This window comes from Gallinula chloropus (genome assembly GCF_964237585.1).
Source record: "Gallinula chloropus genome assembly, chromosome: 9".
Lineage (NCBI taxonomy): Eukaryota > Metazoa > Chordata > Aves > Gruiformes > Rallidae > Gallinula > Gallinula chloropus.
In genome coordinates, this window is record NC_140094.1 from 5,197,038 (window position 1) to 5,215,116 (window position 18,079).

At 50.2% G+C, this 18,079-nt stretch overlaps 1 protein-coding gene across 1 annotated transcript in view; it reads left to right on the forward strand.

Moving 5' to 3' along the window:
* The window catches only part of HCN4 (hyperpolarization activated cyclic nucleotide gated potassium channel 4), a gene marked incomplete at both ends in the record, with an annotated part of 105,338 nt that overhangs the window by 48,106 nt on the left and 39,153 nt on the right, over positions 1-18,079 (forward strand). The window lies entirely within an intron of this gene.

Consider the following 18,079-nt stretch of genomic DNA (forward strand, 5'->3'; position numbering starts at 1 on the left):
CCAGTGCTGGGCTCCCTGGGATAAAAAAGCCAGGGATCTCCTGGAGAGAGTCCAGAGGAGGCTACGGAGATGATGAAGGGCCTGGAGCATCTCCCCTCTGAGGAAAGGCTGAGTGAGCTGGGGCTGTTCAGCCTGGAGAGGAGAAGACTAAGGGGGGACCTTATTAATGTTTATCAATATCTTAAGTATGGGATGCAGGGGGGAATTGCCAGCCCCTTTTCAGTGTCTGTGGGGACAGGACAAGGGGCAAAGGCTGCAAGTTGGAGCACAGGGAGTTCCACACCAACCTGGGGAAGAACTTTTCCCCAGTGAGGGTGAGGGAGCCCTGGGACAGGCTGCCCAGGGGGTGTGGAGTCTCCATCTCTGGAGATATTCCAGCCCCGTCTGGACACCGACCTGTGCAATATGAGCTGGGGAGCTGCTTTGGCAGGGGGTTGGACCCGATGAGCTCTGGAGGTCCCTTCCAACCCCTGTGAGTCTGTGATTCGGTGATTCTATGATTACTCCTGCCAAGGTGGGGAGCTTGAGTATTTTCTGCCCAGCTCTCACTCATGTGGTCTGGACAGGTGTGCCTGAGGCTGAGCACCACCCAGGAGCAGGCACCCTGAGGTACTCAGCCCTCCTAAATTCACTGTTGGTATTTCATTGTACCCGTGCCACAACTACCACTGCCCTAGGGATGGGAAAGGGCGTAGCAGGAGGCTGGCTCCACATACCTATTGCTTGCTTAGAGTCCATTCTAGCTTGCCAGTGTAGCTACAGGTTCTGTGTACACAGGCCATAGCCTTTGTAGACACAGCCAGTGTAGACACAGCTCTTGCAAAGCCCCGTCAGTCGCAGAGGTAAAGCAGATTCTACCCTGGACTTCATTTCTCTGAGTAAATATCCAGAGGTCTTGGGAAGGGAGGCTGTGCTGCAGCAGCAGCAGGGGATAGCGGGGGTGCTCAGTGCTGCCATTCTGCTGTACTTCATTTCCCCCGGTAATTCCACAGCGCTGCCGCCGTCACTCCCTCTGCCTGTTTCCTCTGCCACTGGTGGGGGCACATTTTCCTGCTGCTGGACTGGGGGCTTGCACAGCAACGAGGTGGCATTAAATCAGACAAGGCAGCAGAAGTTGAAGAATGACTCTAGAGGGCAAGGCAGGGGAGGTCAGACGAGCAGGTTGTGAATTGAAATCCCAGAGGACTCAGTTCCTTTTAGAATGGAATGAGAAACCAAGCAGAGTAAATATGGATGCTGAAAGCAGCTCCATTTCTGCTTCATGGTACAGCTTCTTGGGGACCCTGTACAAGAAAGGTGTGGGACTGTTGGAGAGGGGTCAGAGGAGCCATGAAGATGCTCAGAGGGCTGGAGCAGCTCCCCTATGGAGAGAGGCTGAGGGAGCTGGGCTGGTTCAGCCTGGAGAAGAGAAGGCTGTGGGGGGACCTCCTTGCAGCCTTCCAGTCCCTGAAGGGAGCAGAGACACAGGAGGGGAATCAGCTTGTTAAAGGGCAGACAGGGGCAGGACAAGGGGGATGGGGTGAAGCTGAAGGAAGGAAGGGTTAGATGAGATATTGAGGGGAAGTTCTTTCCAGAGGGAGTGGTTAGGGGCTGGAACAGGCTGCCCAGAGATGCGGTGGCTGCCTCATCCTTGGGGATGTTCAAGGCCAGGTTGGATGGGGCCCTGGGCAGCCTTCTGTAGCTCCAGGCCTGGAGGTTGGTGTCCCTGCCTGTGGTAGGGGGTTGGAGCTCTGTGATCCTTGGGGTCCCTCCTAACCCAGACCAGTCTGTGATTCTGTGATTCTTTAGAGGCTGCTTCTGTGTGGCTGCTTGATGGCTGGTTCTCTGCTGGAGGGGGATAAAGAAGCAGAACTGGGATGGGGGAGCACAGGGTGGAGACAGGCATTAAAAAATAATATAAATGGCCATGGTAGGCTAACTGAGGATAAAAGTATCCCCAGTGTAGTTACTTGGGCTGCTTGTGCAGTGTAGGAATAAACTGAATTTAGAGAAAACTAACAACAACATGGAAGAAATGAGAAGATTGAAATTTAAGGGGAAGAGGAAAAGCCTGTAAAGTAATAAGTGAGCTAGGAAAAGATGAGGTCTGTATATAGTTTTCCTGCCATATACAACAAAGATATGGAGCAGTGAATGAAATTGAAAAGGCAGCAAATTCTAAATGCATTCACAGAAATACTCTTTCAGACAGCATGTATTCAGCCATTGGAGCTTCTTCCACAGGCAACACAATTCAAGGGCAGTTGGGATGTTTATGTGAGCTATAAGTATATCCAGAGTTATAAGGCAGACAGGAGCTTTGGAAGGTTAAAATCCACTCCTGCTTCCAAGTTTCAATCAATCTCTATTACACATTCAGGTGAAGTCTTTCAAGGAGGTGGATTATCATCCTTCTGCCTGATGTGAGGTTCCTTATGCCTTGTTTTGGATGAACCAATCCTGGTTGCTGCCAGAGAGCTTTCTGGAGCAATTGGGCTCCACACCTGATGTGGTTTGACCTTGTTATCTTCATACAGTTTCAGCTAAAGTGGGTTGAGTTATTCTTTGTGTATGCTGGTGTGAAGGAAGCCAGGCTCACAGCTCTGTGAGGAGGGAATCAGGGGAGGGTGGTGGGTCCCATTCCCATCAGGACTAAAAGGAAAAGATGAAGAGATGTAGCAGCAAAGCCCTGTCAGAAGGAACACAGCAACACTTGGGCCAAAGTAAGTAGTTTTGTTTCCATAGTTCTATCATGCAGTGTGCCTTGTGGAGAGAGATGTCAATAGAATACTTTGGGATCACATGATGAGACAAGAAAAGGTTTCATTAAGACACTGTTAACATTTGTGTGAGCATCTTGCAACCCTGTAGTGGTGTTTGGGTCCCTTCCAACATGGACAGACAAGTATCAAATGTCTCTTCCTTTTCAGGGGTAAAGGATAAAAACCTGCCTGTGGAAGAGTGTGGCCTTTTAAAAGCACTTGCAAAGTTATCTTTTGCCTTTTGGATGGTTGTTGGGATGTGTTTGCTGCCAAGAAATGGCGTCAAAGATTGGTTTCAAGGCCAGAAAAGCCCTGTGGTGTGAATAAGAAGGGGGACTCCCCTTTCCATTGTGGGCCTGATGACATGAGCTCAGCCTACGAGGCACAGCTGGAGACAGAGGGAACAGCAGCACTTTCTTACAACACCCTAGTATTTTCCTTGAACTTACAGCATCCCCATCAAACTGTTACTGTTACTATTACCATTACTGTATTATTATGTTATATCCCTAGGAGAGCTGTGCAAATCTCCTCCTCCTCCCTGGCTGCAGCTCTGGGGATTTTTGCCTTGATACCTGTCATCAGGCAGAAATCCTGTTGGATTTCTAATTAAAATGGCAGCCTTTAGGGACTATGTTCCTGCCCAGCATATATTAATGGAGGTTTAAGAACATTTTAGGTAGAGTTTAAATACTGCTTTTAAACATCTTTGCTCTGACTTAGTTAATTTTTCTATAATCAGCCAAAGTATCTATATACAACCACAGCAGGAATTAACCTGTCATACTTTCATAAATATCATCTACACTGCTTCTTGGTTAAAAACCAGTTTTCCCTGCCCCAGATTCTTAAAGCAAGTAAAGAAATGCATCCAGCCACTTCACCCCCACCCCCTTTGCTCTCAGCACAGCCTGTGTGCATGGGGGGCAGGGGGGGAACGGCTGCATTTCTTCCAGCACCTCCTCTTCCTCCAAGTTCTCAGGGTCTCCTCAGCCTCCGCTCTGTGAAGGTTACAGGAGGGTACAGGTTCTCTGAGGTGTATTACTCAGGGAGTTATTTTCACCATGCTTGCTTTCTTCTCAAAGGAGCATGTTGCAGTGCTGGAAAGGTTATACTGCTATTATTGCTCTGAAGGAGTAGGAGGGCGTTTGTGTCTCCTCTGGCGGGTCTCGGGCCGGATGCGGCGTGTGACACGCTGTGTGCAAATGAATTTGCATCAGTGTGTGAGATGACATCTTTCAGTGCACTGCCTGCAAACTGTTTAGGCCCCCCAAAAGATGATTCAGATCCTTGTTGGGAATACTCAGACCAGCTCCTGTCAAAGCAATTTAGGAAAATAACCCCAACACTAACAAAACGGTTTGGGTTTGTGCTCCCAGGAAGGCCAGCAGCCAGGCCAGCAGGCTGGATACCTCCCTCCTGAATCCATCCAGTGCTGCAGCCCACAATGTCTGTCGCTGTGCTGTGAAGTGCAGTGGTTGTTTCACCTGCTGGTTCTCCCCAGGCTTGGGGGAGACTGGCTGGAGAGCTGTCAGGCAGAGAAGGACCTGGGGGTGTTGGGTGACTGCAGGCTGAATATGAGCCAGCAGTGTGCCCAGGAGGCCAGGAAGGGCAATGGCATCCTGGCTAGTGTCAGAAATAGTGTGGTCAATAGGTCTGGGGAGGGGATTGTGCCCCTGGAATGGGCACTGGTGAGGCTGCAACAAGCACTTTCATTGCTTCCCTGTGGTGAGGAATCTGTTCATGAGCTCCGTGGATGGAAGGCAGGTGTGTGCAGAGCCAGCATTCAGCTGAGCACATGTGGATGCTGTCAGCTCTCTCTGGCAGGACGTTTAGCTCCGGCCCAGCCGTGCTGGCTCCAGACAGAATCATTCCTGTGCCCCTCGTTGCAGTCCCCAGGCCCTCAGGGAAACCCATTTGTTGGCCAGGGCAGCACCTCTGGTACACGCAGAGCCAGCTGGGATGCACAGTGGCACCCCAGCCTGCAGAGTGCCACAGCTGTTCTGGGCTCCTCACCAGAACAGACAAAACACTGTTCGTGCCACTAAAATATACACAGTTCTGGGCTCCTCACCATCAGAAGGACATTGAGGTCCTGGAGTGAGTCCAGAGAAGGGCAACCAGGCTGGGGAAGGGGCTGGAGGGCAAATCCTCTGAGGAGCAGCTGAGGGAGCTGGGGGTGTTGAGCCTGGAGAAGAGGAGGCTGAGGGGAGACCTTCTCCCCACCTCCACTGCCCTGCCAGGAGGGTGCAGAGAGGTGGGCAATGGTCTCTTCAGCCAGGGGACAGGAGATGGGACAAGGGGCAATGGGCTCAAGCTGCCCCAGGGCAGGGTCAGAGCAGATGGGAGGGAAAAGTTCTTCCCTGGCAGAGTTGTGGGGCTGTGGCACAGGCTGCCCAGGGAGGGGCTGAGTCACCTTCCCTGGGTGTGTTTAACAGAGGGGAGATGAGGTGCTCAGGGACCTGGTTTAGCTTGGGATGGGAATGGTTGGACTTGATGATCTTAAAGGTCTTTTCCAACCTTGTGACTCTGTGATTCTCTGAAATGTTCCAAGCAAGAAAAGGATAAGAGTGCCCAAAGTGGAACAACAGAGACTGTGCAAACAAACGCTCAGCCCGCCTGAAAATCAGGCCCTTGGGTTGAGCATCCTCAGTCTGTGAACCTGAGTCCCTGTTAAAATACAGTGTCACCAAGTTTGCAGCCTGAGGAGCTTTCCTTATCTCCCCTCACACTCTCTGCCTCGTGGGGCATGCAAGTATTCAAGTCTCCAGGCCTGCCAGGCTGGTTCCTTTCGTGGGTGTTACAATCACTAACAGCCTAAAACAACCCCAGACGTCAAGGGTGGAAGTTGTGCTTGGTTGCTGTGGTTGTAATCGAATTAAACTGGAGGATTGAGTTAGGTGGAAAGTTCTCTATTCCCTGCAGAATGTGAGCCATCCTGGCAGTGCTCTGTGCTCTGAGCAGCGGCAGGTTATGCTGTTGTACGTAAATATAATCATCTCTAACACACACTGCCAGCCTCAGCAGGCATATGCAGCAGGTAAAAAATGTACATTATGGGCTCTGTTTAAAAATGGGAGGGAAAAACTTGCCCTCACTTCAGTCACCAGAAAGCCTGGTCACAGAATCACAGAATCACAGGGGTAGGAAGGGACCTCCAGAGCTCATGGGGTCCAACCCCCTGCCAAAGCAGCTCCCCAGCTCATATTGCACAGGTCGGTGTCCAGATGGGGCTGGAATATCTCCAGAGATGGGAGACTCCACACCCCCTGGGCAGCCTGTCCCAGGGCTCCCTCACCCTCACTGGGGAAAAGTTCTTCCCCATGTTGGTGCAGAACTTCCTATGCTCCCAGGGAGCCCAGCGCTGGACACAACACTCCAGGTGGGGCCTGACCAGGGCAGAGCAGAGGGGGAGGATCCCCTCCTGTGACCTGCTGGTCACACTCCTCCTGATGCCCCCCAGGATCCCATTGTGTCTCTCAGCCCCAGGGCACACTGCTGGCTCATGGCCACCCTGTCATCTACCAGGAGCCCCAGGTCCTTCTCCCCAGAGCTCCTCTCCAGCAGGTCAGCCCCAGCCTGTACTGATTCGAGCTAACAGCATAACAAGCTCAGTGAAACTCTCTGTAGCTGCAGTTCTTTTAAAGAGCCTGTAGGACTCCTTTTGGTTGATGCCCTTATCTCTGTGCATTGTTTCTGTAGGGATGTTCCCCATGTGGAGGTTTAGCTGTGGAGCCACAGGCCAGATTCCCATAAGGAAAGAGCCTGTAAACTCTTCTGCTTCCAACCACTCGAGCCCGTTCTGGGACGAGGAGAGGGCTCACCTGTGGGTGCAGGTATTGCAGGGAGGAGTGTTTGGAAGAGAAGCTCATTCCACTTTGGGGTATGTGTTTTTCAGCTCAGCATCTCAGTGTGCTCTTCCAGACATCCAAATAGGGCTCAACATGCAGGTGCTTTACTCTCATGGACATGTAAGAGAAATTAAAGCAACACTAATTGAGTAACCTGTATGAGTTCTGTGGTTGTTGAGCAAGTTTGCCCATCCTGGACAGGATCTAAGGGGTGTGTATTGTATGTGAGGGGGTGATCTTGTGAACCTATGAGCATGCTAAGGGACAGTCTTGGGTTTCTAAAACTCCCTTTTGAGACTTAAACACCAAAATTCAAGCCTGGCTGAAAGAAATGCAAAGACTGCTAATGAAGTCATTGTTAATTTCTTTTGTGACAGCTTTCTCCAGAATGTGAACCATGGCTATTTCACAGGCAATCTGTATTTGGAGAACATGATTTTCTTCTTATTTGAAGGGTCTGTTCTCTTCATCTCCTTTCTTTTCTCTTGATTTTCTTTCTCCTAGTTGTGTGTTGCTGGATACAAATACAGCTGGCAGCCCCTGTTTCTCTGGGTCAGGCTCTTTCATTTATGTAAAAGGGAATAGCAAGGCACTGTGGCAGACCAGATGTTCATTTAGTCCACTCTCCTGCTCTTAATGGTGATCAAATGCTTCAGCAGGAGCATGGGAACAAAACAACAGCTCTAAAATAACTAGCTCTCAGGTAGATTTATTCCTCAGGGGGGTTTTATGCACTGAAAAGGAAGAATATAAACCAATTTTTAAAAGTTATTATTAGCCATGTATTTATTTAGGGATGTATTTAATATTCTGCCAAGTTCCTGGCCGGAAAGATTCCTAGGGCATTCTGCAAGCTAAACTGCACATTGTTTGGGAAAAAGAGCGTTTCCTCTCATCAGCTGATCCTTCACTTTGATAAACAGTCCTCATGTCTTTGGGTAAGAGAGGAGAGAGAAGAGCAGGAAGGCTATCCATGATACCTACGCCTTTCTGGGATACTTCTGTCTTACCTGCCTGTCACCATTTCCTTCCTGGACCAAGGTGTCCCAGAAAGTATTCTGTAATTACTGATTTTTCACTCCTACCTCTTAATACTAATTTATGCTGGCAAAGCCGTTGCTTAGTGGAAGGCAAACAGCTTCAAAACAGTACGTGATGTGGTCCAGCTTTGGGAGCTGATGTTGCTGCTGGGAGGAAGGAAGATTGGGAACCCCTTCCTCAAGAGAGCTATTTATAAACTTCTTTAACTTCCCAGCTGGAAATAGATCCGTGCTCTGAGGGAAAGGCTGTCGCTGACCTAGGCAATAGCCTAACCTGATCAATATTGCCATTAGTACTTTGTCTCATTGCTTTTCCATGCTAACCGTTTTAATTGACTTTGTGCCTGGTAGCTCAGTGCACTCAGGGGGTGTTTTTCCCACTTAGCTCAGTGAATTTTTGATCAGACCACAAATGAGGTCCTTCTGACATAGTCTGCAGCCTGGACTCACCTACATCATCTGAGTCATCCATCGATTACCTCATCTTGCTGCTCAGCTGCCTTTTCCAGCGATGAATACCTTCACTGAGTGCCAGGACCTGCCTCTCAGACCACCCAGTGCTCCTTCCTGATGCCATTTCCAGGCCTTGGTGGGCTTCACCTCTTACCCTGAGGTAGCTACATCTTCCTAACACTAGCCCCAGTTTCAACCCAGTTGTGTTTCTCATCTCCTTCTCAGGTGTTTATGCATCCTTTCCCCTCAGCCTCCCAGATAGTTCTTTCCCTAGGCATATCTATGTATAGCTACTGAACTAGACAGACCTTTTGCTTGATGACTGTGGTCATTCTTAAAGTTCCAAAAAAGCCTGTGACCTATTTCCAGAAGTGATTCATTGCTAGCCTCTCACAAGAACTACAATTCCCAAAGATGCAGATAAGAGCCAGGAGAGATTAAAAAAAAAAAAAAAAAAAAAAAAGCCTAGGCAGGTAAGATATCTAATTCCCACTGAGAGCAAGACACCTAACCTACTTACAGTTCTGGGGACTTGGCTTTTTCCTTTCTTTTTCCAAAGGCATTTGACTGTATTGAGAGATAGTGTTGAAAACCTGAGCTGTGGGTGTGTGGGAATATAAGCCCCACTGGAAAAAAAAGGGGCGGTTCCTCCAAAATCATAGAGGTTCTTGAAAAAGCCCTGGCCCCAGTCTTTGCATCACCACTTTGGGACACGTTCCATGGGAGGTGGAAATGCTGTTGTCCCTCTGCTCTGGAGGCACCAGCCTGCTCCTGTCCCTGCTTACATCTTGGTTCACAGAATCACAGAATCACAGGGGTAGGAAGGGACCTCCAGAGCTCATGGGGTCCAACCCCCTGCCAAAGCAGCTCCCCAGCTCATATTGCACAGGTCGGTGTCCAGATGGGGCTGGAATCTCTCCAGAGATGGAGACTCCACACCCCCTGGGCAGCCTGTCCCAGGGCTCCCTCACCCTCACTGGGGAAAAGTTCTGCCCCAGGTTGGTGTGGAACTTCCTGTGCTCTTAACTTGCAGCCATTGCCCCTTGTCCTGTCCCCACAGGCCCTGAAAAGGGGCTGGCCAGTTCCCCCTGCATCCCATACTTAAGATATTGATAAACGTTAATAAGGTCCCCCCTTAGTCTTCTTCTCTCCAGTCTGAACAGCCCCAGCTCACTCAGCCTTTCCTCACAGGGGAGATGCTACAGGCCCTTCATCATCTCCATAGCCTCCTCTGGACTCTCTCCAGGAGATTCCTGGCTTTTTTATCCCAGGGATCCCAGAACTGGACACAACACTCCAGGTGGGGCCTGACCAGGGCAGAGCAGAGTGGGAGGATCCCCTCCTGTGACCTGCTGGCCACACTCCTCCTGATGCCCCCCAGGATCCCATTGTGTCTCTCAGCCCCAGGGCACACTGCTGGCTCATGGCCACTCTGTCATCTACCAGGAGCCCCAGGTCCTTCTCTGCAGAGCTCCTCTCCAGCAGGTCACCTCCAGCCTGTACTGATTCCAGCAGTTCAGGTTCCCAGGTTCAGTGGAGATAGAATCCAACACTTCAGTGTTTTTCTGTAGAGGTTTAAAGAAACCCAGGCAGGAAAGGCAGTCATTTGTTGTGCTAGAAAATATTTTTAAAAGTCTGTGTCACGTTGCCGTGGTGACAAAAGTTCTTAAAATGATGAAGATTAAAGTCTAGGCTGGGAATGGTGGCATGGGGAGGGGAAGGGGGGCTGTTGTCATGACAGCCTCAACTCTGAGAGTGCAAGAGGCAAAACACATGGTGGTGGCAGGATCTTTGGGGTTTATATATATCTATAAACATCTGCCATTTATGCCAGCTTTCTCAGTGCTAATTAGTCCTGCTATTTCACCTTTCTCTGCTGTAAATATTTTCCAGTAGACACAAGTCTCTGAGGGAGAAGGCAAGAAAATACCTGCTGGGTTTTTTTTTCCCCTTTTCATTGCGTGGGCTCTCTGCTGTTCTCTCTCTGTGGCCCCTCAGCTTCTACCTGGAGAAGAACTTCAGTGAGCCAGAAGCAAGCTGCCTGGGAAGAGTTAAACCATCTCTAGAGGTGGTGGAGGCTTGCAGGCTCACATCATGTCCTTACAGAGCTTTAACAGCACCAAGCTGCTGCAAGATCACTTCTCCCTGCCCTGCATGCACAAAGGCACTCTGGCTTTTTTGGGGCTGAAGCAGCTGTTTCTGAACACAAAGGGTACCTCTTGGGCCCTCCTTAGTCACCACAGTACTTGGGCAGCGGTTAGAGCAGGACATCAAAGCTGGCATCCCTAGATTTGGCTCCAAACTTTGCTCTCAGCTTCCTGTGCAACCTCTGGGATGTGGCTTTTCCCTTTCATGTGCCTCACTTTGCCCATCCAGAGTGATGGAGATCACACATTCACTGGAGATACTGACACATACCAGATTAATGTCAGCCGAGCCCCTTGAGACCCTCAGATGAGAACTGCCACAGCAGCACGAAGGATTATTATATTTTAAGTGTAAAATCTACTTGGATATCTCTCTTAACACCTGGCACTCAGTGCACTTCCCTCCAGCTCGCTGTTCCAGGCAGCCCTGAGACAAGCACACTGCACAGTACCTCCCCCCGTGAGCGTTAAACCCAATGAATCACGGAGCCGCTTCTCTCCTCGCCCTGACTCAAGGCAGCATCAGCAATTCTGCTGACATTGGTTATGTCATTTGGTGCAAAGCAAGCATAAAAAGAGAATCAACCCCAAACTCTTGCCTTCATCGAAAACTTGATCTTCTGGCTTTAGTTTTCCTTGCTGGCACAGCAAAAAGCAGACAAAACCAAATCCCACAGCATCTCAAACTGTCGAGCGCAGCCCTGAATCTGCACGCTGCTTGCAGATGTATCTCTGCACCACAGATGATTTCCCTTCTCCAGTCCATCTGCTGTGTGCTGGCTGGTGCTTTCAGCGTTGTCCCAATACAATCTGGATCCCAACGCTCCCTCCCTCCCATCCCATTGCACCGTTCTGCCAAACACACTGTGATTAGCACAGCCCAAAGCTGTCTGACCCAAAGTTGATCCTTCACCAGGGACTTCTGCTTCCCGGTACGCTCTGAAGTTGTAAATAAGCCCAACTGCCTTGGTTTACATCATTTTCTTCCTTAAAAAGCACCTTTTCAGTTCCCTCAGAAATCCAGAGTTTCTCTCTGTGTATATTTTAGTGGCAAGAACAGCGTTTTGTCCCTTCTTCCAAAGGAACCCAACCTGTGGCCCAGCGAGCTGCTCGAGACAGCAAACCTTTTGGAGTGGAATCAGTTTCTGGTTTGGCACAGCTTAAACTCGATGTCACTGGAAGGATAAACAAAGTTGGGGAGGGTGAGGAAGGAGTGAGTAAAGGGGTGATGATGCATTCCCCACAGCAGCATCAGGAGAGGGAGAACAGCAGCTGAGATCTGTTGTGTAGCTCTGCTGAAACATTGTGTTTCCCAATGGTCTGGGCTTGCTCAACAGGCTGAATTTCTTGGGGTGCTGCCCTTTCTCTCTCAATTCTGATTTCTCCTGTGTCTTTACAGTTGCTCAGGGGTTTTGGCTCTGTGTGTGCCTCGTGTATGCTCATGGCTTCCATGCTTCGGTGCTCTGATGTGCATAATGCTGTGTGTGCTTGGAGAGGATTTTTCCTCCTGGGGGAAGCCCATCCTGCAAGTTCTGCGTGTTGTTTGTCTCTCCCCTCGCTTCAGCCTCCCAGGATGGATCTGAGCATCAAGGCCCCAAAGCCCTTCGCCTCTTATATGGGTCATGTCAGCTGAGACTCTTGCTGAGTGTGGAGAAGGTGACATTTTGCCCCTTGCCACAAGAGCTGGCACTGATTTGCTGTAGCAATCCCTCACTGAGCAAACCCACTGGTTTTTCAATGAGCTGCTTTTCATTTGCCTGGTGGCCAGAATGAGTAAGAGCTTAAACCCTTGTGCAGCCAGTTTTCATAACGAATCTGGATGAGGCCAGGGCGCTGATTAGATGGGTGATACACAGAGACACTGTAGCTGGTGTCTTAGTACAACACCCTACAGTAATCTGTCTAACAGTATTTTAGGCTCAGAAAAGCTCCTCACAGCAACCACCTATCCCCAGTCTATCAAGAGATTAGCACTTGGGTTTGAAAAGGCAGCTAATGCCTCTGTGAGGAAAATGTATCTTCACCTCTGTTGTTATCTACAAAAGCCAAGAAAGGAAGAGTGAACGACATCTCAAGTTTCTTCCTCATAGTCCACAAATATTCTTCTTAAATATAAGTGAATGTGTATTTCTTCACAACCTTAGCTCTGGCTAGAGCACTCAGAATAGTGTGTGTCACTGTTTTGAGTCTCTTTTGAGATTTGTGTTTCCTTTTATGGTCTTTGGGGTTTTCAAGTCATAAATTAAGAGCAAATTCTTTGTTTTCTGTTAAGCTGGAGCAGTATCACAGCTACTTGCTTATCCACAGGGGTGTTATCACAGTTGTGTGTTAACCATGGTGTGGATGCAGACACCAGCACTGACTCAGGACCAGCAGGCTCTTAGTTTGGATGCAGTGCTACAGGAATACCGCTATGCTGCCAGTAGAGGTAGTGAAGGGCAACAAGCACTTTCATTGCTTCCCTGTGGTGAGGAATCTGTTCATGAGCTCCGTGGATGGAAGGCAGGTGTGTGCAGAGCCAGCATTCAGCTGAGCACATGTGGATGCTGTCAGCTCTCTCTGGCAGGACGTTTAGCTCCGGCCCAGCCGTGCTGGCTCCAAACAGAATCATTCCTGTGCCCCTCGTTGCAGTCCCCAGGCCCTCAGGGAAACCCATTTGTTGGCCAGGGCAGCACCTCTGGTACACGCAGAGCCAGCTGGGATGCACAGTGGCACCCCAGCCTGCAGAGTGCCACAGCTGTTCTGGGCTCCTCACCAGAACAGACAAAACACTGTTCTTGCCACTGAAATATACACAGTTCTGGGTTCCTCACCATCAGAAGGACATTGAGGTCCTGGAGCGAGTCCAGAGAAGGGCAACCAGGCTGGGGAAGGGGCTGGAGGGCAAATCCTGTGAGGAGCAGCTGAGGGAGCTGGGGGTGTTGAGCCTGGAGAAGAGGAGGCTGAGGGGAGACCTTCTCCCCACCTCCACTGCCCTGCCAGGAGGGTGCAGAGAGGTGGGTGATGGTCTCTTCAGCCAGGGGACAGGAGATGGGACAAGGGGCAATGGGCTCAAGCTGCCCCAGGGCAGGGTCAGAGCAGATGTGAGGGAAAAGCTCTTCCCTGGCAGAGTTGTGGGGCTGTGGCACAGGCTGCCCAGGGAGGGGCTGAGTCACCTTCCCTGGGTGTGTTTAACAGGTGGGGAGATGAGGTGCTCAGGGACCTGGTTTAGCTTGGGATGGGAATGGTTGGACTTGATGATCTGAAAGGTCTTTTCCAACCTTGTGTGGTTCTATGTGCTGGAGAGACAGGGGCTTTGCAAGAGCTGGCCGGGGCCTGGCCGGGCTGGTGCAGAGTGCCTGGGCCCAGCTGCCTCCCCGCACAACGCTCCCCGCAGCGTCCTCGCTGGGCTCTGGCCCGGAGCAGCCCAGCCTCCATGCACTAGACAGACAGATGCACTTATGCAACATCTCTTTCAAGGATCTGAGCAATTCTTGTGGCCTGTTGGTTTGGATAGCCTTGCTGAGCTGTGTGCCAACAGAAAACAACACACCTAATTAAATATACAAGTTTGACTTCAGGCAGAGCCCTTGTTTCACTGCCAGAGCCAGGTCCCTGCTTCTCCAAGGTGTCCTTGATTTCTCCCAGCTCCTGTGGCCAGGTTAAAGGAATCCTTCTGCAGTACAGAACCAATTGAGGAGTGATGTACAGGGTTGTTAGGGCTGACAAGATTTGAGACTCATACTGCTAGGATCCGTACACCTTGTTTTGTGTAAGGGGGATTTCCAAGCTGGAGCTTTTACATAACTAGAGATAACTTTCTTGAGGAAATTTTGGTCCTCCCAATTTCCCAAGCTGTCTTTCAGAAAGCATTGAAAGGTGTCCTTTGGCTAGAAGGACAGAACCAACTTTGTAATGGGGACTGTGAAGCCCCAGCTTGTTTTGGATAATCATGAAACAGGGATATTAGCCTATCAGAGTGCACCCTTGGAAGGAGATTCTTTAAAGAATGAATCCATGCTTTGTCCTCCTTCTCACTCCCTTTTTCCAAATCACAGGCAGCAGAAAGACAGAAAGCACAAGCAGTTCCAGGGACAGAAGGAGGTGTGATGCTCTGGGACCCAGCCTGGGTTGTGTTACAACAGGGCAAGAAAGCCCTGAGTGTTAATGATGAAAACCAGAGCTGTAATCACTACTCACGTTCCTCTCTGCTCCTGGACCAGCTATTCTAGAATGCTTCTTCCCCACCTCTCCCTGGCGAGCTATAGACTGCTTTAGGGCACTGCAGCACCAGCTTAGACACTCCCCAGTGCACTAGTGGGGTCAGCATTCCCTGCAACACAGGCACCCATTTACAGTGGGAGCTACTTCTCAGTGAGAGGTGCTCCTTCACACCCCTTCACATTTATTTCTGTGCACTGCACAGTGAGTGTCTCTTATTTTTCTCTTGCATGTGAATGCAAATGTATTCCAAGGAGTGGGCATGAGCTGTAACTCCTGAGACTGACATTTGCAATTGGATTTGGCTCAACTGCTGTTCAGGCACTAGAGTTCATGATCTAGGTTTGCTTTATGGGCAGCAGAGATCCTTTCCTCTAGTCAGTGCTGGGCATTAGAAGGTAATCCCCAAAGGCCTCTCTGAGCTGGGAACATCTGTGTGTACAAGGGGAGATGTGTCCCCAGGTTGGTGCAGAGGCAGGACTCTCCTCCCTTTTGTGCTCCAGCTCTGCTTATGGGTAGATTACGTGGTGGGTGGTGACCCTGTGGTGAAGGGAGAAGACCTGTGAGCTGAGACGTACCGGTACTGGGCAGAGCTGCCCTTTCTTACCCATCAAGTGTGTGAGTTGTTAGTGCATGAGAGGAAGCACCAGAGTCTAAAAGCAGTAGCAAACACACTCGATTCCTGGGTTTCAGAGGGGCACAGAAGAATAAAGGCTTTCTGCCCTGGCCTGCCTAGACTAAATCCCAATCATTTTATAAGAAGCTCCATATCATTCACCTTTCCCATAAACCATCCATTCCCTCAGGCTTTTCACTCTGCTTTTAATATATTAAAGGAAGACAGACATTTCCTAATTGTGACAGGGTTTTTCCCTGTCTAGAGTTCCCTGGGTTACAGAAAGACTGGGGCTCTTTGAAAAAACACACATAGGTGGGAGAGGAAAAATCATTAGCACAGTAAAACCCTGGTGATACAAAAGATCCATTCAGGGATTTTTCTGCAGACTGCTGTTCTGGCTTCATTAAAAGCATAGCCCGTGGCTGTCACTCAGGCTGGATGGGCTTTGGGGTATCTAAATGAGAGTGATCGGGTTTGCAATGGGAAAAAAAGAAAAAAGAAAGAAACCAGTAGGAATGATTCTTTGTGAATTATGTGCTCAGCTTTCATACTGACCTATTGAGTCAGCATCGAGAGTTGGATTTCCTAGAACATCTTTTCATGCTGGATTTTGGATATTTTCATCTTTTCAGCCTAGAAATAGTGCTAGAATGGCCTTTCTCACACTAAATGGCACTGTGGGCTCCAGCTGCAGCTTAGATGCAGCGGAAAGAATGGAGTTTAGAAGCAGTTATCCAAATCATTCATCCTTCTGCTGTTCAGCATTCTTCTGTGGCTCCTTCCCAGCCCAGATCAAGCACCTTTACATCTCTCAGTGCGCATGACCTGATGGCATCAGGATGAGGTGGGGAGGTGTTCGTGTCTGGTGTGGGAACAGGCATTGAACTTGAACAGCTGGCCCTTACAACAGAGCAGTGAGCAGATTCAGGTAGCTAAACTGAGGAACCACAATTCCTTTCTCTCACAAAGCACACAGCATGCCTATGCCCTGTCCCCTGCTGTAGATAGAGAGTCACCTCCCTCTGTAACCGCCTCCTGTCCAGAGCTGATTGCCAGGAGCCTGGGTGACCCGTTGTAAGCCCTACACTGAGGCCAGGGGGAGCTGGGGTGGTGCTGTGGGGGTGTCCTGCGCTCCCTGTGCCTCTCCCCACAGTCTCAGCTGCCCCACTACCCATTTCTATTCATAACAAGGCAAACTGGAAGCTACACTGCTACCCTGTATCAGGGTCTGCAGGCCTGCTGGCCCCCTGCCTGGTGCCCTGCAAGAAAGTCGTGTTTCCAGGTTTATGTTGCATCTGAAGAACTGACAGTTAATCCTGCTACATCCCTAAGGAAGTGGGGAGCTTGGATAGGTATCACTGCGTGCTCCTCCTCGCTCAGAGGTCAGTTTTACAACAGCACTGGGAGTCAGGCTGTGAGCAGAGGTGTGGTGGCAGGTCAGAAAACACAACGTGTGACCATGCAGGGCTGGAGCAGCAGGGCAGGGCCGAGCTGAGGAGCAGAGCTGCCCAGGAGGGTTCTGCAGGTGGCATAGCAGAAGGGCTGTGAGCTGGAGCAGGGCTCTGGCAGGGCTGTTGGGGGGTCTGGGATGGAGAAAGCAGGATGGGCTGTGGGGGGGTCCAAGCTCCTAGCTGATAAAGCTGGTTTTAGGACAGAGCTGACTGCAGTACTGCCCTACAGGCAGGGTGGAAATGTGGAGATGGAGCTGGGACATGCAGCCTCACTGGATTCACGGGGTTGTCTTTGCTCCTCTTGTTCCCTTCTATTAAATCCAACTAGGACATTGTGTCACCAGATTGTGGGCTGGGCTGCAGACAAACCAGGCTGCATGTGCCTTCAAACCACAGCGAGGCCTCCTGAGAAGGCCCAGCTATGGCAGCTGACAGCAGCCGGTCTCTGCTTGTTCGGGCACAGCTGTCCAAATACTTCACTCCTCCTCTACCAGAAACAGCAGCACTGTGTGTGGGGAGCAGTGATTAACGTCTCTCCAGACGAGACTGAGGGCAGGACACACTGGCTGTCAGGTGTCCCTTCATCTGGGCTCCATCAGAAATTGCTGTGGTGACACAGCACCACGTGGGAGGGGATGCCAGATGTGTTTGGGGTCTCTGTTTTCAGGGTGATGCAGTAGGCTTCTTTAGCTGGAAACCAGGACATGGTGAGGACACAGTGTATAGTCCTTACTGGACCCAAACCATTGCCCAGTGACAGTTTGAAGGTCTCCTCACTTCATGATCTGTATTAATGGGAAAAGAAGGAGATCTCTGTGGTGAGCCCCATCGGGCCAGCCATGCTCTCCAAGGTCCTTTCCTCCTCATTGAGGCATCCTGTAACCTAAGGAAAGCCCAACCTGGGCAGATCTGTAGCTCAGCACAGCAGCTGCTGGCACGCCCTGTGCTGTCATCACAAAGCTGGGCATTAAAGAACCAGGGACCCCCAGTGCCTCCACAACACACCACTCCAACACACCACCCATAGGAAGAAACAGTGTCCATCAAGCAGTTCTCAACTGCAAATGCAGCTTTGATGTTAGGGAGCCTGGACTGGTCAGCATGCTCTGCTTATGGCTGGTACTACCCACAGCATGGCCATGGGCTCCCTTTGTGACTGTGGAGCTGAGGCTGCTGTTGCCTCTTCCCAGGTTTCCCAGCTTCTTTGCAAAGAACTGCTCCACAGCTCTGCCCTGGTTTGCTTTTCCTTGCCCACCTAAGACTGGAAGTGATACAGCAGCAGAATACAAGAAATACAGGAAAACAATTAAATCAGATCCTCTTCTAGAAAGCTCTGCTGAGCTTCAGGCAGGTCTTTCTTGCATTTGGTACTTGCAGATGCTGCCTCTGACATCCAGTTCAAAGACAGCATCCACCGTGGGCCGGTGTGTAGCACATACTCAGCAAGAGCAGAAATCAGAGGAGGGCATTGTGGTTAAAAAGGTGTAATGAGAGAGTTTGTTTCTGAGGAGTGGCTGATGTCCCAGAAATATTTGTAACCAACTTATTTTATGAAATGAGTTATGAAACTTGTAATG